Below are 24,691 nucleotides of genomic sequence, written 5' to 3'. Positions count from 1 at the left end.
TTGTGACAAGTGCCTTGCCTTTATCATTTTTTCATTTCTTGCAGTCAGGAGATATGTGGCCTCTTTCACCATAATTGTAGCATTTGACATTTGAGTTGTCTCCTCTGTCAGACTTTCTGAACCCTTACTTATCAGAACTTCCACTTTTCCTGGAAAACTTCTTGCCTTTTCTGAATTTCCTCTAGGCTATCTTTGTGATACCCTTTACCATAAGGGCACATAATTTCATCATCTCTTCATCAACATCTATTTCAGGTAAACTTTCAGTTTCTGAATCATCATCATCAGAATATGATGACTCTGAATCAGACTTTATGATGGGAGCCTTTCCTTTGCCCCTCTTTGAAGCAACAATTTTAGGAGATTCCTCCTCAACTATAAGAGCAACTGTCCTTGACTTTCTTCCATGCCTCTTGCTCCTTTGACCCATCTCAAGTTCATGAGTCTTGAGCATACCATAAATTTCATCAAGAGTAGTTTCAGTAAGATCATAGTTGTCTCTTATGGTAGTAGACTTCAAATCCCAACTTTCAGGAAGAGCTAAAAGGAATTTTAGATTTGAATCTACAAGATCATATTCCTTGTCCACCAGTGACAGATCATTCAAGAGATTGGTAAACCTGTCATATAAATCAGTTAATGACTCATCAGCTTTTGAGTCAAAGTGTCCATACTCTTGAGTGAGTATAGTCTTCCTGTTCTTCTTGATTGCATCAGTTCCCTGGCATCTTGTCTCCAAAGCATCCCATATCTCCTTTGCATTTTTGTAATTAATTACCCTGTTCGACATGACATTATCAATGGCACTATGCAGCAAATGCCTTACCCTTGCATCCTTGGCAATAAATGAGATGTCTTTAGTTGTGTACTCACCTTTCTCCTTTAGTATGGTCTTTGCTGGTTGATCAGCAACTACAATAGAGAGCTTTGTAGGCTTATGTGGTCCTTCATTAATTCTGTCAAGGTATTCTGGATCTGTAGCTTCCAGAAACATAGCCATCTTCACTTTCCATATGGGATACTCAGAAGGTCTCAGTATGGGAACCCTAATAGTCTCATATTGACTGTGGGTTTGAGTCTTTTGAGTTTCTTCAGATTTGGTGGGCTTGGTTGGAGATTTTGCTTCTTCAGACATGATTGTTTGGATCTTTACTGTATGTGTGTAAACATATAAGCTCTGATACTAATTGTTAGGTCACACAACACTGTAGAAGGGGGTTGAATACAGTGTTTATACAATCAAATCGATTTAACACAAGTATGTAACAAAGATCAAGTATATTGAATAAACTTTGTTACAATAAGAACAATTGTTCTCTCTCAGTGATGAACAAATATCACTACGAGCTGCTAGGTTACAATGTATAATCTTCTCGATAATGGTAACACATATAGTGTAAACCCTAAGTCTATGTTTATATATTACATAGTTACAAGATAACTTCTAATTGATATAGAATATAATTCTGTCTCCTAAAATATATCAATCAGATATCTTCTACAAGTCTTCTAGTCTTCTAATTCTTTTTATGCATATCTTCTTTTATTTTAGTCTCGATCTTCTACTATAAATCAGATTCCTTCCTTATATGAAAATCTTCCCGCACTTAAGTTCTGATATGACCTTAAGTTCTGATATTAAGTTCTGACTTCTAGTAAGTCCTGATTTCAGTAAAACCTGATATGTCCTGTTTGTTAAGATATGAAAACTAAACATGAATCATATTAGACATGACATCTCAAATATATCTAACATGGTCAGCTCCTTGGAGAAAAAGAAACGGCTCATCCCACATATACCACTTCACCTCATGTAGAAACATCTTCATTTGAGCATAATATAAGTCGGGAGGCATGATATTACTCACAAGGTAGTTCAAAATATCTGTAAACCACGGCTCTTCTTCTTGCACTCCAAATAACTGCTCGTCGGAAAAAGACTCATTTATTAATATCTTATCTAATGAAGTAGCATTAGGATTCTCTCGCGAGAGATGATCAGCAACTTGATTTTCAGTTCCTTTTCTGTCCTTGATCTCTAGTTCAAATTCTTGGAGCAAAAGAACCCATCGAATCAATCTAGGCTTGGAGTCCTTCTTTGAGATGAGATATCGAATTGCAGCATGATTAGTGAAAACTGTCACCTTTGTCCCAAGTAGATAAGATCAAAATTTCTCAAAATCATAGACAATAGCCAAAAGTTCTTTCTCTGTAGTAGTGTAATTCAGTTGAGCACCATTTAGAGTCATACGAGCGTAGTAGACCACATGAAATATGTTGTTCTTTCTATGTCGAGGAACTGCTCCAACTGCATAGTCACTTGCATCACATATCATCTCAAAGGGCTCATTCCAATCAGGTGCAGTTATGACAGGTTCCGTGATTAAACTCTTCTTCAATGTATCAAAAGCTGCAAGGCACTCGTCATCAAATTTAAAAGGAACATCTTTCTCTAATAGACTGCACAAAGGCTTTAAAATTTTCATGAAATCTTTGATGAAACGCCTGTAGAAACCCGCATGACCAAGAAAATTGTGAATTCCCTTAACAAAAATTGGTGGAGGAAGATTCTCAATGACCCCCACCTTGGCCTTGTCCACCTCTAGGCCTTTATTAGAAACCTTACGCCCGAGAATAATGCCCTGACGCACTATAAAATGGAATTTCTCCCAATTGAGAACCAGATTGGTCTCAACACACCTCTTGAGAACGTGTCCCAGATTCTGCAAGCATTCATCAAAAGAATCGCCAAAGACTGAGAAGTCGTCCATGAACACCTCCACATTCTGTCCAATCATGTCTGAAAAGATGGCCATCATACATCTCTGAAATATGGCTGGAGTACCACACAGACCTAAAGAAACTCGTCTGAAGGCGAAAGTTCCAAATGGACAAGTGAAGGTAGTCTTCTCCTGATCTTCTGGAGCGATACAAATCTGATTGTAACCCGAATAGCCATCCAGAAGACAGTAATACTCATGACCGACCAACCTGTCAAGCATCTGATCAATGAAGGGTAATGGGAAGTGGTCCTTCCTAGTGGCTTTGTTCAGCTTCCGATAGTCCATGCAGACTCTCCACCCCGTGACTGTTCTTGTCAGAATAAGCTTATTCTTCTCATTTACTACCACAATAATTCCTCCTTTCTTTGGTACACATTGAACCGGGCTTACCCATGAACTGTTAGAGATATGATAGATGATCCCTACATCTAGCCACTTTAGAATTTCCTTCTTCACTATTTCCTTCATGATATGATTAGGTCTTCTTTGCTGCTCGACTGTAGGCTTGCTACCTTCCTCTAGCAGAATTTTATGCATACAATAAGAAGGGCTGATCCCCTTGATATCTGCTATAGTCCATCCAATTGCCGATTTGAACTCTCTCAGAATCCTCAAAAGCTTTTCCTCATCACTACCTGAAAGGTCAGATGCAATAACACAATGTAGAGTACATGCATCACTTAAAAACGCATACCTCAAATGCTCAGGTAAAGGCTTAAGCTCAAGAGAGGGGGCTTCCTTAATAGAAGGCTTGAGGCGTTTAGAAGCTTTGTTCAATCCCTCCATTCCAAGAGATTCAAAAGGCATACCAATTTTCCTTTTTTAGGGAGAAGCATTCAAATATTGCAATTGTTCTTCACCTTCGTCATCTTCACTATCTGAATTCCCTAATAAAGCTTTTTCTAAGGCATTAGACCTTAGTAATTGATCAAGTTCCTATGTGACCACCGAATCGACCAACTCCACTTTTAAGCACTCCTCATTATCAGTAGGAAATTTCATGGCATTGAACATATTAAAGGTAACATCCTGATCTAGCACTCGCATTATAAGATCACCCTTCTGCACATCTATCAAGGTTCGTCCAGTTTCCAAGAAAGGTCTTCCCAAGATTATAGGAATCTTCTTGTCCTCCTCGAAATTAAGAATTACAAAATTAGCAGGAAAGATGAGTTTATCAACCTTGACCGAAAAATCCTCCACAATACCTCGCGAATATGTAATAGAATGGTCGGCCAATTATAAAGTCATATACGTCAGTTTAGGATCAGGTAGATCCAACAGCTTGAAAATTGAAAAAGGCATCAGATTGATGCTAGCTCTCAAATCACATAAGCATCTGTCAAAAGACACTTTTCCAATAGTAAATGGAATAGTGAAGCTTCCAGGATATTTAAGCTTTGGAGGCAACTTCTGCTGTAGCACAACACTGTATTCTTCTGTGAGAGCGACAATCTCTAAATCATCTAGCTTCACCTTCCGAGAGAGAATACCTTTCATAAACCTTGCATAACTAGGCATCTGCTCGAGAGCCTCGGTGAAAGGTATGTTGATATGAAGTTTCTTAAACATCTCCAGAAACTTCTTAAATTGCTTGTCCAGATTTTTCCTCTGCAGCCGCTTAGGAAAAGGCGGTGGAGGATAGATCTGTTTCTCCCCTGTATTACCCTCAGGCGGAGTGTGCTCAACAGTAGTCTTCCTTGGTTCAACTTCTTCATCCTGCTGCTTTGCTTCTTTCTCAGCCCTAACTTCTTCAGTTAACTCTTGAGTTTGTTCGGGATTCGTAACCTTCCCAGACCTCAAAGTGATTGCCTTTACCTGCTCCTTAGCTTCCCTCTTTCCTGGAACTTCAGTATCACTAGACAATGTACCATATTGACGATTTAGCAAGGCATTGGAAATTTTCCCAATTTGATTTTCCAAGGTCTTGATAGAAACAGCTTGACTCTTGCACATAAGCTTTAACTCCTCTAATTCAGATTTTTCATTAGCTTGTTGCAGCTGGAGTTGTTGTCTTGGTGCATACTGCGGTTGCTGAAAACTAGGGGGTTGTACTGCTTAGCTGGATACTGCTAAAAAGGCTGTTGAACCGCATTTTGAGCGTTGCTCCAGCTGAAATTAGGATGATTGCAATTATTAGGATGATAAGTGGCTGGCACAGGTTGCTGCGATCATTGGAAGTTGCTCACGAACTGAGCTGATTCACTAAAAATTATGCACTGATCAGTCTCATGGGTACCACCACAAAGCTCACAGTCACTAATGATTTGATTAACTCCATAATTCGCCAAGGTGTCCACCTTCATCGTCAAAGCCTTAAGTTGGGCAGCGATAGCAATTGCTGCATCCAACTCCAGAATTCCTGCTACTTTTCCCTGAGTCAGTCTCTAGGAAGGATTCTGGTACTCATTAGCAGCCATCAGTTCAATAAGTTCATAAGCTTCATCGTAGCTCTTAGCCCACAAGGCTCCTCCTGATGCTGCATCAAGTATGGGTCTAGAAGTAGGACCCAATCCATTGTAGAAAAAATTAATAATCATCCAATCAGGCATGCCATGGTGTGAGCACTTCTTTAGCATCTCCTTATATCGATCCCAAGCCTCACACATAGATTCTCCAGTTTGTTGAGCAAACTGAGTAAGAGCATTCCTGATTGCGGAAGTCTTCGCCATGGGGAAGAATTTAGTGAGAAACTTTTGAGCAAGATCTTCCCAAGTGGTTATAGACCCTGCTGGTAGAGAGTGTAACCAGCACTTAGCCTTGTCCCTCAGAGAGAATAGGAAGAGACGTAGCTTAATAGCATCTTCAGTCACATCATTGAACTTGAAAGTGTCGCAGATCTCGATGAAATCCCTGATGTTCATGTTGGGCTCTTCAGTTGGAGAACCCCCAAACTGAACTGAGTTTTGTATCATCTGGATCGTGCTTGATTTGATCTCAAAAGTGTTAGCCCTGATGGCTGGTCTAGTGATGCTAGACTGAATGTCATTAATCTTAGGCTTAGAATAGTTTATCAAAGTCTTCATATTTTCTGCTTGATCACCCATAGCTACTACAATTGGCTCTTCAACTTTCTCTTCTTCCTCTAACTTCTCTTTATCCTCAGAAACTTCCCTACGAACTACCACAAGTTCTTCCTCGGCTTTATCCAGTGTTCTTTTACTAGTACACGAACGCGTATGCATACACCCCCGCTAGAGTACCTGAAACCAGACAAGGAACAAATAAGTAACAATGTCCGAGTCAATGAACTTTGACGACCACTGATGTAAAGCACATAAATTATAAATTAACACTGCAGTCCCTAGCAGCGGCGCCAAAAACTTGTTAATCGCTAAACATGCGCTAATAATACACGCAAGTATATGGGTTCACAAGTAGTATAGAATCTTTTCTTGTTCATTCCTACAGAGACTGTATTGGTTAACTGTTAATTTATGCACCTAAGCAACAATGTATGGTTATTATCCAATGCTAAGACGATAACAAATTGAGATTGTTTATAACTAAGAATTACGCTAACAGTTATAACTACGAGAATAAGATTGACTGAATTAATAAATATGACATACATGGGATTCTAACTTCATTAAATACTTCATTCAATAGCCTTATTATTCTTAACCTTAGCATGCAATGGTGATGATACTAATCAGATAACACGAAACTGATAAACGCCAACTTTCGTTGCATGAGTACCATTCTACCAGACATCCACAAAAGAGATAGAAGCTGAATATGCACCAATTATATTGAGCCCCTATATGTCTATAGAATTTGACAACATAACGGTTTAAGCACAAGTTATCTATCTTGATTACACAGGGCAAGTAAGATGGTTAAAATTACCTACGAATCATGCATGACAAATACATGAACCTATGCTAGCATGACAAGTTCTAAATCCTTAAATTCACTTTCGCTTCATTAAGAATTAACACACTATCTTATAAGTTCGCGATGCTCATAAGACGAATACACATAACCAATACTAGGATATCATACAATTACCATATACTAAGGTATCAAAACAATTTAACTAAAGAAATCCATAAATAAATCCGCTAGAACCCCACGATAACAATTAGCCCATAATCGGACTCATCATCAACGTGGGTTCTGATGAAATCATGATATATAAAACGTAGTCTTTATACGAATAATTAAACCAAATACAAACAAGAGTACAGGTTCATCAAAACAAGAAATAAGCATCCAAATTACAACTCAAAACAAAGATTTACAAGAATAAACTATATCATCTTCGCCTTTGTTGAATTGTGCTAAAGGTCTCTTGTCGTCTTCTCTTTGCACTCTGATCCGTCTTTTTATTAAAATGACCTAATATGAATATATATAGCAGCCCTCAACAATTTGGAAGCCTTCCCTTTCAGAATTGTATTAGAAACAGGATTCCTGAATTTGGCATCGGCGCGGCCGCGTGCTATCACAGCGCGGGCGCGCTGTATTTCTGGAACCCCGGCGCGGCCGCATACTATCATAGCGCAGGCACGCCATCCTTCTAGGAAAAACTCAGATTTCTTCCGAGCTGGCTTTCCACGAGCTTTTATTCCAACACCACCTGGATACCAAATTAGCACCAAAACAATGCTAATTCACTTGATTACCTGAATAATGCCTGAAATGCAAAAAAACTAGAAAACACATTAAAACACTTAACAACTTGAGTACAAATGCATCAATTCAAAGCTTATTAGAGCATAAATAAGTGTCATAAATGCCACTCAACAAAGCTTCCTGGTTCTCATGCACAACTGTTTCCACCACAGTTGAGTTCCAAAATCCATTAAGCACATCAAGGTAGAGAATATGATTGTCAGTCAAAGCTCCTGCAAGATAAGATTCAGCTAGAAACTTGACAAAACATTTGAAGCTATCAGGAGCTTGGTTAGCATTTGTAAAGGCCAAGTAGTTGGTACCATCCTTGGGGATAACAGCTCTAACGTTGTTGGATGCTATTGATAGTGTTTGAGTTGAAGTGGGTAAGAAATTTTAGAGAAAAAGAACTTAAAATGAGAGAGAACAGTGAAGATTTGAAAAATCTAGGTCAATTGAGATCTTCAAAGCGTAAAGAGGGGTTATGTCGAGATGTCTGGGTATTTATAGAAAAAAGAAACTGACTTATCAAGAAGTAGGAATAAACGGTCATATTTTCTTATCGAGAAGTCACGTGAATTGTAAACTCATATCGAGATGTGATTTTCCCGACTCTTATCGAGAACTAGATAGTGACTTATCGAGATGTAAAATAAATACCCAGTTTGCCCTATTTGGACTGAGTTATTCCAATTTTTATTCGAATAAATCAAAATAAAATTAGAATGATTTTATATGAAAAGTATTTTACTAAAATAATTTATTGAATTAAATTATTTCAGCTCTAAGTTATCGAGAAATCTAAAATTTATACTTGTAGAGAACTTTATGCATAAACATATGTCGAGATCTCTACAATACTTATCGAGAAGTCATAATAAAGCTTGTCGAGAAGTCCTTCGAGAAGTCATGAAAAAGACTTGTCAAGAATTCTATCGAGAAGTCTCAAAATGGTTTGTCGAGAAGTCATTTAGACTTATCGAGAACTCAGTTCTCTACATACTTTTGTTCTTTTCAGTTCTATCTTATATTAATTTCACATATTGAAAATGTAAATTAATAGTTAGACAGTTTTTCTTAGAATTTAAAAAATTCCAAGTTGAATTTTAAATTTTGAATGATAAATATACAGAGAATTCTGAAATATTTATAAATCATAATCCAGTTAATTTTTAATTAAATCAAATCGATTTTGATTTATCAGAAATTAGTCTGTTGCAACACATTAACTGAGTTCTTGCCTTTAGAATGAAGAATTTAACATTCCAATTTCACTGACAAGTCTAGTGAAAGTTGCTTCATCCAAAGGTTTAGTGAAAATGTCAGTTAATTATTTTTCTGTTGGAACAAAAATGAGCTCAATAGTACCATTTGCAGCATGTTCTCTAATAAAATGGTACCTTACATCAATGTTCTTAGTTCTAGAATGATTAAATGGATTAGCAATAATAGATATGGCACTAGTATTGTCACACATGATTGGAATGTTGTGTAACGCTAGGCCATAGTCCATTGGTTAATTTCTAATCCAAAGCACTTGAGCACAATAACTTCTTACAGCTATATATTCAGCCTCAATTGTAGAAGTTGACACAAATTTCTGTTTCTTAATATACCAAGATACAAGTCTTTGTCCAAGAAATTGACAGCTTACACTAGTACTTTTCCTGTCAACCCTGCATCCAACAAAATCTGCATCTGTGTATCCAAAAGTTTCAAAACCAGTTCCCTTAGGATACCACAATCCCCAGTTTGTTGTTCCTTTCAAATATCTGAAAATTCTTTTTATTTCCATAAAATGTGATTCTTTTGGATTTTCTTGAAATCTAGCACACAGACATATTGCAAACATGATGTCTGGTCTACTAGCAGTTAAGTATAATGAAGATCAAATCATTCCTCTATAGCCATAAATGTCTATACTTTTTCCTTTCTTATCTTCATCCAATTTGGTAGCTGTAGACATTGGTGTAGATGCAGGTGAGAAATCAACCATTACAAACCTTTTCAATAAATCTTTAACATACTTGGTTCGACTGATGAAGATGTCATCATTTCTTTGACTAACTTGAAGGCCAAGGAAGTAACTGAGCTCTCCCATCATGCTCATCTCATATTTACTCTGCATGAGTCTTGAAAAAATATAACATAACTTTCTATTAGTAGAACAAAAAATGAAACCATCCACATAGATTTGAACTAGGATAATATTATCACCATGCTTCTTGTAGAACATAGTCTTATCAATAGTTCCTCTAGTGAATCCATGTTTGATTAAGAATTCTGATAGTGTATCATACCATGCTCTAGGTGCTTGCTTTAAACCATAAAGAGCTTTTAACAATTTATAAACAAAGTCTGGAAATTCCGGATCTTCAAAACCAGGTGGCTATTGCACATAGACTTCCTCTTCCAATTCACCATTGAGGAATGCACTTTTCAGATCCATTTGATACATCTTAAAATCTGAGTGTGCAACAAATGCAAGGAAGATTCTTATTACTTCAAGTATTACAACTGGAGCAAAAGTTTCATCATAGTCAATTCCTTCTTCTTGTGAGTAGCCTTTAGCAACCCGTCTTCCTTTATTTCTTGTCATAATTCCATTTTCATCCATCTTGTTCCTATACACCCATTTTGTTCCAATAATGCTTCTATTTCTTGGTGCAGGAACCAATTTCCAAACTTCATTTCTCTTAAACTGATTTAATTCTTCCTGCATGATAGTTATCCAGACAGGATTAAGCAAGGCCTCTTTATTTCTCTTTCGCTCAATTTAAGACTGAAAATATGCATGCAAACATTCATTTGCAGTATCACTTCTAATTCTCACTCCAACATTGGGATCAATAATTATTGCATCTCTAGTGTGAATTCTATCCCATTTCCTGGTGTGATCTTGTTGACTAGAATTGTTCTCATTATTGGAATGACTTGCAGAACCACCATCTTCTTCTCCCCTGAATTTGTGCCATCAAACTCAGATGAAATACTTTCTTGATTTGAATTTTTATTTTCATGGATCACTTGATCTGTTGTTTCTTGCTCAATTCTATTTTCTGTGTTGATCTCAGCATCATCCTCAGAATTACTGTCAATATTGAGATTTTCAAACTTCAAAGTTTCGGCTTCATTTCATCAAGGCATTCCCAGCCCAGACACTTGTCATCATCAAAAGTTATATATGTGCTTTCTATAATTTTCTTTTATTCAAGCACATAAACTCTCTAGGCAGTTCTTTTCAATGAATATCCCAGAAAAATTACTTCAAAAACTGTTAGGAATATGTTGTAGGCTTGATGATATTTTACCAAAACACCTTAGTAGATTTAATTAAGTAATTTTGTAGCTTTCAACGGATAATCTTCTTTGTCATCCGTTGAAAGAGTAGCTTATATTTAAATAAGTTTTTGTAGCACATTCCTGTGTACTGTAATGTCTTAAATAATTAGAAGTTGTAGGATATTCTAAGTCATGTTGACTACAAGAATGATATGTAAAATAGGTTGGCTAATTGTATATATCATGTAATATTTGGGAAAATTATGTGAATATTTTGTGATAATTAAATAAATATTATGTGTTTATATAAGTTTAAAAATGTTCATTCATTACCATGATACAATATGCAGTAGTTGCTAATCTGTGGTCCCACAAGGATCAGAATTTGTTTTGATTACTTGTTACGTGTTTAAAATGCATTTATATGAAAGATTCTGCAATCTAGATGCGTGTTTATTAGCGTCTTTCTCGAGGTACTGGTTTTATCTCATTGTATGTGTGTTTCCATGCATTATATGTGTTTTTTGGGGGGTTTTTGTTAATCTAAAAATTGTTTCGGTTTCACAAATATTAACGGACCGGGACCCCATTGGGACGTCAAAACCCACAAAATTCATATTTTTATTTTTATAAAATCATACATATTTCAAATATCCATTATTTTGCATTTTTGAATTATTCATAATTTTTGGAAATTTTGGCATAAAATTTATATTTATTTGATTTAAAAATTATTCCCCATAATTATTATTTTTGGGCCTAATTATTTTAGTTAAGGGATATGTTAGATATATTTGATAATGTCATGGCTAATATGATTTGTGTTTAAGTTTTCAGATCTTACTTAACAAGACAAATCAGTACTTAACTGGAAATCAGTACTTATACTGAAGTCAGGACTTTAGATATTAGAACTTAAGTTATCAAAACTTAAGTTATCAGGAGATATTTATCAGGAGATAATATCAGGACTTAAGGAGACTTTCAGATAAGGTAGGCGGCTGATTGAAAGGAAAGAAGATCAAGACAAATACAAGAAGAAATTGCATGAAGAAGGAATTCTATGAAGAATATAATACTTGGAAGAAAAGATAACTGATTGATATATTTTAGGAAGTAGAATTATATTCCATATCAATTAGAACATTATCTTGTAACTGTGTCGTATATAAACATAGGCATAGGGTTTACACTATATGGGTTATCTTAATCGAAGTTATTATTCATTGTAACCCTAGCAGCTCTCGTGATAATTTGTTCATCACTGAGAGAGGACAATTCCATATTATAACAGAGTTTATTGTGTTGAATAAAATCCGTGTTCGGTTACTTGAGTTCTTATATTCGATTTGATTGTAGTAAACACTGTATTCAACCCCCCTTCTACAGTGTGTGTGACCTAACAAGTGGTATCAGAGCGATCTGTTAACACATATATAGTTTAAGATCCAAAAATAATCATGTCTGAAACAGAAACTCCAACCAAGCCCACCAAAACTGAAGAACCTCCAAAAACCATAACCCATAGTCGATATGAGACTATAAGAGTTCCCATGTTGAGACCTTCTGAGTATTCCATATGGAAAGTGAAGATGACTATGTTTCTAGAAGCTACAGATCCAGAATATCTCGACAGGATTATTGAAGGACCATATATGCCAACTAAACTCTTTGTGGAAGTTACAGGTCAGCCATCAAAGTCTGTACCAAAGGAGAAAAGTGATTACACTGCTGAAGATATCTCATCGATTGCAAAGGATGCAAAGGTAAGACACTTGCTGCATAGTGCCACTGATAATGTCATGTCAAATAAGGTAATTCAATGCAAGACTGCAAAAGAGATATGGGATGCTTTGGAAACAAGGTGTCAGGGAAATAATTCAATTAAGAAGAATATGAAAACAATACTCACTCAAGAGTATGAGCACTTTGACCCAAAGCCTGATGAGTCATTAACTGATTTATATGACATATTTGTCAAACTCTTAAATGATTTGTGAAAGAGATATGTCCTAAGTCCAATCATGTATGAGGATTTAGGAATAACTTTTATATAATCTGTTTTGATTTCATTGATATTAATAAAAGACTTGTTTTGTTTTTAATTGCGGGCTCTATCTATTTAAATGTTTAAATAAGATATACCACAGTTTAGAGTAAAGCTTTTTATGGATTGTGACGAGATCATAATAATGAGACCTAAAAGATGATAACTCTAAACTTAAATAGTTCCTGGTCGTAGGATTACTAATTGATAATTAATAATCCACAAAGATCGGTACATACTATGCTTGCTTCATTATGAAGGATGTCTGTTCTCATAGACATTTGTGTGGTGACACTATAGCTAGTATGTAGGTGCTTATTATAGAATAAGTTCACTGAACATGACTCACACAGCTGAACAACTGATGGAGTTCACTCATGTGTCAGCAGTGGTTCACATAGTGATAGTTGTACAAGTATCCTTAGACTTGAGGTCATCATAGTCATCTTGTGTACACTGAAATATGCTTTGGTTTAGTTCTTAGTCTCAAGGGACAATTATAAGGGCTCTACTGGGTATAGGAATTTGTACACGAAGATAGTGTATGATTAATAAAGGATCTACCCCTTCCAGTGAAGGAAGAGAATGTTCAATACTAATCCACTTATGCTAGTTCAGGAATCTCTGGCCAGAGTGAATGAAATTAGAAAGCCATGGGTGGATTTTCGTACTTCATTACTTTCATAGATGATTGATCTAGATTCGGATATGTGTATTTGATGAAACACAAGTTTGAAGCCTTTGAAAAGTTCAAAGAATATAAACATGAAGTGGAGAAATAAACCAAACACAGTATTATAACTCTTCGATCAGATCGAGGTGGTGAATACTTGAATGGAGAGTTTCTAGATTATCTCAAAGAAAATGGTATAGTCTCCCAGTGGACTCCTCCATATACTCCACAATTGAATGGGGTATCTGAAAGGAGAAATCAAACTTTGTTAGACATGGTTCGGTCCATGATGAGCTATGCGAATCTTCCAGTATTCCTATGGGGTTATGCATTGGAAACCTTAACATATTTACTGAATAAGGTGCCTTCCAAATCTGTTTCTCAAACACCATATGAGTTATGAAAAGAAAGGAAACCGAGTCTTAAACACGTTAAGATTTGGGGATGTCCAGCTTATGTCAAGAAAGTTGACCCAGATAAGCTGGAATCTCGATCCGTAAAATGTAATTTTGTAGGATATCCTAAAGAGACTTTGGGGTATTACTTTTACACCGATCATCGGTGTTTGTCTCCAGACATGCTACCTTCTTGGAAAAGGAGTTTATCCTTGAAGGAAACAGTGGGAGCAAAATTGAACTTGATAAAGTTCAAGAAGCACAAACTACTACGGATCAAGTGGAAACACCTGTTCAGACTGAATAACCTTCTGTGGAACAACCCATTCGTAGGACAGGGAGAGTGTCTCGCCAACCTGAGAGGTATTATGGCCTTGTCATTGAGAATGACAATGAGTTGTCAATCATTGATGATGACAACCCTGTGACCTATAATGAGACTATGAGTAGTGTTGACTCTGAGAAATGGCATAGTGCCATGAAATCCAAAATGGAATCTATGTATACCAACCAAGTATGGGCTCTGGTTGAGGCGCCTGAAGGTGTTAAGCCTATTGGGTGCAAGTGGGTATATAAAAGAAAGATTGGAGCAGATGGCCAGGTGGAGACCTATAAGGCCAGGCTCGTGGCAAAAGGATTCAAACAAAGGCAAAGGATTGATTTTGATGAAACTTTTTCGCCTATAGCCCTGTTATTATCAATTCGGATTTTGCTTGCGATTGCTGCTTACTACGACTATGAGATCTGGCAAATGGACGTGAAAACGACCTTCCTCAATGGGGAACTTGAGGAGGAAGTGTATATGACACAGCCAGAGGGTTTTCTTTCCAAGGGAAATGAACACCTAGTGTGTAAGCTGCTGCGAACCATATATAGTTTAAGGCAAGCTTCTCGTAGATGGAACATCCGTTTTGATGAGACAATCAAAGAGTTTGGTTTTATCAAAAACATAGATGAACCGTGTCTACAAGAAGGTTAGTGGGAGCACGGTAACATTTCTTGTATTGTATGTGGATGACATACTTCTTATAGGAAATGATATACCGATGCTACAATCAGTCAAAGTATGGCTATCAAAGAACTTCACCATGAAGGACTTGGGAGAAGCATCCTACATTCTCGGTATGAAGATCTATAGAGATAGATCTAGAAGAATGATAGGTCTTACCCAGGGTACATACATCCAGAAAGTGCTTAAAAGGTTTAGCATGGAAAACTCCAAAAGAGGTCTCATACCGATGAGCCATGGAGTGTCCCTTTATGAAAAAATGTCTCCTAAGACACCTGAGGAAAGAGAGCGTATGAGTAAGATTCCTTGTGCTTCAGCAATAGGATCTGTCAGGTACGCGATGTTGTGTACAAGGCCTGATGTTGCTTATTCAATTAGTGTGACGAGCAGATATCAGTCCAATCCAGGTGAAAACCACTGGAAAGTAGTGAAAAACATCATTAAGTACTTGCGAAGGACTCAGGACATTTTTCTTGTTTTTGGTGGTGAATCTGAGTTGAAAATAGAGGGTTATACTGACTCTAGTTTTCAATCAGAAAGTGATAGCAAATCCATGTCAGGGTACATGTTTACTCTGAATGGTGGTGGAATTCAGATTGTTGAAGGAGGAGATGTCAACGTCGAGAGAGTTGACACACATAATAACGTAGCAGACCCACTCACAAAGCCACTTTCTCAGAGTCACTTTGATCGTCATAAAGACAAGATGGGTATTAGATACCAGAGTGATTGGCTTTAGTACAAGTGGGAGATTGAAAGAGATATGTCCTAAGTCCAATCATGTATGAGGATTTAGGAATAACTTTTATGTAATCTGTTTTGATTTCATTGATATCAATAAAAGACTTGTTTTGTTTTTAATTGCGGGCTCTATCTATTTAAATGTTTAAATAAGATATACCACAGTTTAGAGTAAAGTTTTTCTGGATTGTGATGAGATCATAATAATGAGACCTAAAAGATGATAACTCTAAACTTAAATAGTTCCTGGTCGTAGGATTACTAACTGGTAATTAATAATCCGCAAAGATCGGTACATACTATGCTTGCTCATTATGAAGGATGTCTGTTCTCATAGACATTTTCGTGGTGACACTATAGCTAGTATGCAGGTGCTTATTATAGAATAAGTTCACTGAACATGACTCACACAGCTGAACAACTGATGGAGTTCACTCACGTGTCAGCAGTTGTTCACATAGTGATAGTTGTACAAGTATCCTTGGACTTGAGGTCATCATAGTCATCTTGTGTACACTGAACTATGCTTTGGTTTAGTTCTTAGTCTCAAGGGACAATTATAAGGGCTCTACCGGGTATAGGAATTTGTACACGAAGATAGTGTATGATTAATAAAGGATCTACCCCTTCCAGTGTAGGAAGAAAATGTTCAATGCCGATCCACTTATGTTAGTTCAGGAATCTCTGGCCAGAGTGAATGAAACTAGAAAGGAGTTTCTAATTTACATTAAATAGAACTAAGCATAGTGAATGAGAAAGCAAGTGATTAAATAAGATAGGCCTGACACAAGTTCCATTCCTAGTATTTAATCGTGACATTGGAGGGTAGAAGGAATTAATTATACGGTAACTACTCACTGAATAGGTTCTTGGTATTTTAAGCAGTGAATTCGTATTATCCGGATAGTCGCGATATGCTGAGAAGTATCCCTCATGATGTATAATAAATATGATTAATTAATTAATCATATTTAATGAATTATAAAATTTATATAAATAATGATAAAATAGTTTTATTATTATTTATTTCTACTACCGGCTTAATATTGAACCTACAGGGTCACACCATAAAAGAGAATGATTTAATGGTGGAGGAATTAATTAATAATGGCTGATAATTATTTATGAAATAAATAATTAATTGGTAAATTTAATAATTGATTAAATGAGATTTAATTGATTATAAATTAATTAAGAAAAGGTTCTTAATATTATTAATTAAGAATTTAATTTTTGGAAATTAAATCAAGAGAGAGAATTATTTCTAAAGAGGTTAGAAAAAGGATTAATAATTAAAATGTGTTTTAATTATTAGTGAGAATAATAAAGGGTTAATAATAATAATATTTTATGGGAAAATTTTCAGCTGAAAATTTTGCCTATAAATATACTATTATAAACCATATTTTTGCCTCAACCAAAAAGATTCATAAAAGCCTAATTCTCTCCATCTCCTCCTTCATTACATCATTTTCTTGGTGGATACCGGTGGAGTGCTTCACACTTAAGGAGCAGCTGCTAAGGATCTCCGTTCATCATTTTTGGATCGCCATTAAGGACCTCCATATTTCCATTAACATAAAGCTTCTTAAGGTAAACATACTGAACTACGAATTAAATATTATTTTTCGCATGGATCCTGCGGAGGGTTTCGTTTTTTTTTTAAGATTTAAATTTACGTTTTCGCTGCGTTTATGTGCTAAATCCTTCAATGGCATCAGATCTACTTGCGAAAAGTTTTTAATTCGTTTATGTGTTTAACTGTTTTCGATATATGAGCATGTACGTGATTCGCCATGATTTGATGTTGATATAATATGCTTATATATGTATGGTTTTGAATATATGATATTAATGTGGGTTGTATAATCATAAGATGATTATGTAATATGTATATAAATTAATATATACATGATTTAAGTTTGTTCTAATTATGAAAATCATATTAGATACGGATTCTGAATTGACTGCTGCAGATTTGCTGAAATCTGGGTTTGGTGTCCGATTTACGCAAACGAATACCCTATTCCATAGGTAAACGAGCGTCTGAACAAAACTGATAGCTAAAGCTATCAACGACTCGTCTGTAAGGCGTTTGACGTGGTTTACTGCCCGTAAATAGTGATTCTTGTTTTTCTGATTTGATTATGATTTTTCTGATTTTTGTCATATTTTCTTTTTATGATTAGATCATGGATAATATGATATGTTAAGATCAGATTATGTGTTTTAACATGCTTTTATGTGTTGTATGAGCATGGTGGATGGTTATGGCCTTTCAACCTTAGTGTAATGGTTTTGGTTTTGGTTTTAAATACGACTTGCATGTCGTCAATCTTTGTAATCATAAATCTCGAATGTAACTCGAGTTATTCTTGTAAGTTCATTAGATTAGTTTTACTTTCAATCATGTAATGTAATTGAAGACTCAAGAAGGCTATCCAATGGAGGTGATATAAAGAAGAAGACGAGGCATACAAGAAGACTTATGTAATAAGTAGTTGTATTTATTTCCATCACCATATTAGATTGACCTTGATCTTTATCATGAGCTTGATAAAGATCACATAGGATGAGGCCATAACCAAACACATTTACTTTATTGCACTTTACATTTACTTGTTTATTTAATTTTATATATGAGATATATGCCTATGTTTACCATGCGATGATAGATTTAGGTGAACTTAAATCAATATAAGGCGTGCTCTAGAAAATCTAGAATATAAATCATTTCTTGCCTTAACAATAAATATTATGAATACGATCATGAGATTCTTGTGTTTATGAAATACGTAATTGAATATGAATTTTCAATATTGAGAGAAAGGATGATTCTGTCAACAACATATTTCTATCTGTAAGAAAGGGTTATTAAGTGACGCCTCTCGACAATGCTCCACCCGATCTGGGAATCATCTGATTATCGATTATTGATTTGAAATATTTAATTTAAAAGGAAGAATCTCTTTATAATATGATTATGATTGTAACGTAATATAATCCCTCTAAAATTAAATCATATCAAGTAGTAATTGGCCAATAACACAACGGGCTTGTGTTGGTCATAGCCTTCCAACATGGTAGAAAGTGGTTCTTATTTTTAAATCATTGTCATTTCGTGCTACAGCCGAGGGCTTTGATTTCGAAATAAGATATACTTGTCTATTACATAGAGATGTGTACATGGAATTAGAATCTAAAGGTCGGTACGTGCCACAGCCGTGGGTCGTTGGAGACTGATTCAATTGTACGAAATGTTGGGTTAGACTTGACTTAGAATATTGAGTTTGTCGTGCCACAGCCGTGACTCAATTATTCAAGAGGCTAAAGTTATATCAAGTAATAATTGGCCAAAGACACAACGGGCTTGTGTCGGTCATAGCCTTCCAACATGGTAGAAAGTGGTTCTTATTTTTAAATCATTGTCGATTCGTGCCACAGCCGAGGGCTTTGATTTCGAAATAAGAAATACTTGTCTATTACATAGAGATGTGTACATTGAATTAGAATCTAAAGGTCGGTACGTGCCACAACCGTGGGCCGTTGGAGACTGATTTAATTGTACGGAATGTTGGGTTAGACTTGACTTAGAATATTGAGTTTGTCATGCCACAACCGTGACTCAATTATTTAAGAGGCTAAAGTTATATTAGGGAATAACATAAGATGTAATTGACAAGAGTTGTCTGCCTATTGAACATCACATGACGTTTCGTGCCACAGCCTAGGTTGTGTGATGGAATGTAGGATCCCTATTCCCACTAGCATTATGAATGCTTAATTTTCACTTAGGGGGTTGAATAAATTAGATAAACTAGTGGGAAACACTTATGAATAAAGACCCGATTCATATAGTATTTTGAAATGAAATTGAATATTTGCTAAGTGTTGTTATGTGTTTATCATTTAGAGATGTACTATATTCGTCATGTCTTCTGCACTATCACTCCGAAGCATACTAGATGCTCACAAGTTGATTGGTCCTAATTTAGCTTTTTGTTTTCACTGTAACAAGTTGGAGCACTGGAAGAGGAACTGCAAGGTTTACCTTGCAGAATTGAAGAAGAAGAAGGGTAGTAAGACTACCGCTTCTGATTCAGGCATGTTCATGATCGAAGTTAATATGTCACTAGGTCAAATTTCTACTTGGGTATTAGATACCGCCTGTGGTTCTCATATTTGCAATTCGTTGCAAGGACTAAAGGGAAGTAGGACTCTTGAAAAAGATGAGGTGATTCTACGTATGGGCAATGGAGCAAGGGTTGCGGCCATATCTGTAGGATCATTTAGTTTACATATGCCTACGGGCAAGACTATTATTCTGAATAATTGTTATTACGTTCCCTCTATTGTGAGGAATATTGTTTCTATCCCTATATTGGATTTGGATGGTTTTTCATTTATTATTAAGAATAATGAATGTTCTATCTTTAGAGATAATGTTCTTTATGGACGTGGTTTTATAAATAATGGTCTGTATGTATGTGACGTAGAGCATGATTTACTTCAGATTGAACAAACTAATAAAAGAAAATGAGATGATGAAAATCTGACCTATTTATGGCACTGTAGGCTAGGTCATATTAGTGAAAATAGACTGCGGACATTGCATAAGGAAGGGTTACTTGACCCCTTTGATTTTGAATTATATCCTACATGCGAGTCTTGTCTATTGGGTAAAATGACCAAATCTCCATTTAGTGGACATGGAGAGAGGGCTGCAGATTTGCTAGGATTGGTACACACAGATGTATGTGGACCAATGCCTACGCAAGCCATGAGTGGATTTTCATACTTCATTACTTTCGTAGATGATTGATCTAGATTCGGATATGTGTATTTGATGAAACACAAGTCTGAAGCCTTTGAAAAGTTCAAAGAATATAAACATGAAGTGGAGAAACAAACCAAACACAGTATTATAACTCTTCGATCAGATTGAGGTGGTGAATACTTGAATGGAGAGTTTCTAGATTATCTCAAAGAAAATGGTATAGTCTCCCAGTGGACTCCTCCATATACTCCACAATTGAATGGGGTATCTGAAAGGAGAAATCGAACTTTGTTAGACATGGTTCGGTCCATGATGAGCTATGCGAATCTTCCAGTATTCCTATGGGGTTATGCATTGGAAACCTCAACATATTTACTGAATAAGGTGCCTTCCAAATCTGTTTCTCAAACACCATATGAGTTATGGAAAGAAAGGAAACCGAGTCTTAAACACGTTAAGATTTGGGGATGTCCAGCTTATATCAAAAAAGTTGACCCAGATAAGCTGGAATCTCGATCCGTAAAATGTAATTTTGTGAGATATCCTAAAGAGACTTTGGGGTATTACTTTTACACCGATCATCGGGTGTTTGTCTCCAGACATGCTACCTTCTTGGAAAAGGAGTTTATCCTTGAAGGAAACAGTGGGAGCAAAATTGAACTTGATGAAGTTCAAGAAGCACAAACTACTACGGATCAAGTGGAAACACCTGTTCAGACTGAACAACCTTCTGTGGAACAGCCCATTCGTAGGACAGGGAGAGTGTCTCGCCAACCTGAGAGGTATTATGGCCTTGTCATTGAGAATGACAATGAGTTGTCAATCATTGATGATGACAACCCTGTGACCTATAATGAGACTATGAGTAGTGTTCTCAAAGAAATGGCATAGTGCCATGAAATCCGAAATGGAATCTATGTATACCAACCAAGTATGGACTCTGGTTGAGGCGCCTGAAGGTGTTAAGCCTATTGGGTGCAAGTGGGTATACAAAAGAAAGATTGGAGCAGATGGCCAGGTGGAGATCTATAAGGCCAGCCTCGTGGCAAAAGGATTCAAACAAAGGCAAGGGATTGACTTTGATGAAACTTTTTCGCCTATAGCCCTGTTAAAATCAATTCGGATTTTGCTTGCGATTGCTGCTTACTACGATTATGAGATCTGGCAAATGGACGTTAAAACGGCCTTCCTCAATGGGGAACTTGAGGAGGAAGTGTATATGACACAGCCAGAGGGTTTTCTTTCCAAGGGAAATGAACACCTAGTGTGTAAGCTGCTGCGAACCATATATGGTTTAAGGCAAGCTTCTTGTAGATGGAACATCCGTTTTGATGAGACAATCAAAGAGTTTGGTTTTATCAAAAACATAGATGAACCATGTGTCTACAAGAAGGTTAGTGGGAGCGCGGTAACATTTCGTGTATTGTATGTGGATGACATACTTCTTATAGAAAATGATATACCGATGCTACAATCAGTCAAAGTACGGCTATCAAAGAACTTCACCATGAAGGACTTGGGAGAAGCATCCTACATTCTCGGTATGAAGATCTATAGAGATAGATCTAGAAGAATGATAGGTCTTACCCAGGGTACATACATCCAGAAAGTGCTTAAAAGGTTTAGCATGGAAAACTCCAAAAGAGGTCTCATACCGATGAGCCATGGAGTGTCCCTTTCCGAAAAAATGTCTCCTAAGACACCTGAGGAAAGAGAGCGTATGAGTAAGATTCCTTATACTTCAGCAATATGATCTATCATGTACGCAATGTTGTGTACAAGGCCTGATGTTGCTTATTCAATTAGTGTGACGAGCAGATATCAGTCCAATCCAGGTGAAAACCACTGGAAAGCAGTGAAAAACATCATTAAGTACTTGCGAATGACTCAGGACATTTTTCTTGTTTTTGGTGGTGAATCTGAGTTGAAAATAGAGAGTTATACTGACTCTAGTTTTCAATTAGAAAGTGATAGCAAATCCATATCAGGGTACGTGTTTACTCTGAATGGTGGTGCAATTCAGATTGTTGAAAGAGGAGATGTCAACGTCGAGAGAGTTGACACACATAATAACGTAGCAGACCCACTCACAAAGCCACTTTCTCAGAGTCACTTTGATCGTCATAAAGACAAGATGGGTATTAGATACCAGAGTGATTGGCTTTAGTACAAGTGGGAGATTGAAAGAGATATGTCTTAAGTGCAATCATGTATGAGGATTTAGGAATAACTTTTATATAATCTGTTTTAATTTCATTGATATCAATAAAAGACTTGTTTTGTTTTTAATTGCGGGCTCTATCTATTTAAATGTTTAAATAAGATATACCACAGTTTAGAGTAAAGTTTTTTCTGGATTGTGATGAGATCATAATAATGAGACCTAAAAGATGATAACTCTAAACTTAAATAGTTCCTGGTCGTAGGATTACTAACTGGTAATTAATAATCCGCAAAGATCGGTACATACTATGCTTGCTTCATTATGAAGGATCTCTGTTCTCATAGACATTTGTGTGGTGACACTATAGCTAGTATGCAGGTGCTTATTATAGAATAAGTTCACTGAACATGACTCACACAGCTGAACAACTGATGGAGTTCACTCAAGTGTCAGTATTTATTCACATAATGATAGTTGTACAAGTATCCTTAGACTTGAGGTCATCATAGTCATCTTGTGTACACTGAACTATGTTTTGGTTTAGTTCTTAGTCTCATGGGACAATTATAAGGGCTCTACCGGGTATAGGAATTTGTACACGAAGATAGTGTATGATTAATAAAGGATCTACCCCTTCCAGTATAGGAAGAGAATGTTCAATGCTGATCCACTTATATTAGTTCAGGAATCTCTGGCCAGAGTGAATGAAACTAGAAATGAGTTTCTAATTTACTTTAAATAGAACTAAGCATAGTGAATGGGAAAACAAGTGATTAAATAAGATAGGCTTGACACAAGTTCCATGCCTTGTATTTAATCGTGACATTGCAGGGTAGAAGGAATTAGTTGTACGGTAACTACTCACTGAATAAGTTCTTGGTATTTTAAGTAGTGAATTCGTATCATCCGGATAGTCGCGATATGCTGAGAAGTATCCCTCACGATGTAGAATAAATATGATTAATTAATTAATCATATTTAATGAATTAGAGAATTTATATAAATAATGATAAAATAGTTTTATTATTATTTATTTCTACTACCGGCTTAATATTGAACCTACGGGGTCACACCATAAAAGAGAATGATTTAATGATGGAGGAATTAATTAATAATGGCTGATAATTATTTATTTATGAAATAAATAAATTAATTGGAAAATTTAATAATTGATTAAATGAGATTTAATTGATTATAAATTAATTAAGAAAAGGTTCTTAATATTATTAATTAAGAATTTAATTTTTGGAAATTAAATCAAGAGAGATAATTATTTCTAAAGAGTTTAGAAAAATGATTAATAATTAAAAGGTGTTTTAATTATTAGTGAGAATAATAAAGGGTTAATAATAATAATATTTTATGGGAAAATTTTCAGCTGAAAATTTTGCCTATAAATATACTATTGTAAACCCTATTTTTGCCTCAACCAAATACAAAACCCTAATTCTCTCCATCTCCTCCTCCTTCATTACATCGTTTTCTTGGTGGATACCGGTGGAGTGCTTCACACTTGAGGAGCAGCTGCTAAGGATCTCTGTTCATCGTTTTTGGATTGCCATTAAAGACCTCCATCTTTCCATTAACGTAAAGCTTCTTAAGATAAACATACTGAACTACAAATTAAATATTATTTTTTGCATGGATCCTGCGGAGGGTTTCATTTTTTTAAGATTTAAATTTACGTTTTCGCTGCATTTATGTGCTAAAACCCTTCAATTTGTCACTAGTTGCAAAGAGTATGATATTGAAGATTCAAATCTTAAATTCCTGTTAGCTCTTCTTGAAAGATGGGATTTGAAGGCCACAATAATAAGAGACAACTATAATCTTGATGAAACAACTCTTGATGAAATTTATGGGATGCTCAAGACTCATGATCTTGAGATGGAACAAAAAAGCAAGAGGAATGGAAGAAAGTCAAGGATAGTTACCTTTGTGGATGAGGAGTAAAGTCCCAAAGTTGCTGCCTCAAAGAAAGGTAAGGGAAAAGCCCTCATCACAAAGTCTGATACTGAGTCATCAAGTTCTGATAGTGATGATGACTCAGAAACTGAAAGTATACCTGAGATGGACCCTGATGAAGAGACGATGACGCTGTGTACTCTTATGGTGAAAGGAATCACAAAGATTGCATACAGGAAATTCAGGAGAGGAAAGAAGTTTTCCAGGAAAGGTGCAAGTTCTGATAAGAAAGGTTTCA

The 24,691-nt window shown here is 36.0% G+C and overlaps 1 non-coding gene across 1 annotated transcript; it reads left to right on the top strand.

Annotated features, from left to right (window-relative positions):
- Positions 1 to 5,333: 5,333 nt before the first annotated feature.
- LOC141688382 (small nucleolar RNA R71) lies at positions 5,334 to 5,440 on the top strand. The gene has a single exon (XR_012561827.1). It is a non-coding gene; the product is annotated as a small nucleolar RNA R71 (small nucleolar RNA).
- Positions 5,441 to 24,691: the final 19,251 nt, after the last annotated feature.

This window comes from Apium graveolens, chromosome 9, assembly GCF_009905375.1.
Source record: "Apium graveolens cultivar Ventura chromosome 9, ASM990537v1, whole genome shotgun sequence".
NCBI lineage: Eukaryota > Viridiplantae > Streptophyta > Magnoliopsida > Apiales > Apiaceae > Apium > Apium graveolens.
Note: the sequence above shows the minus strand (reverse complement) of the source record. Positions and strands in the feature narration are given on the sequence as shown.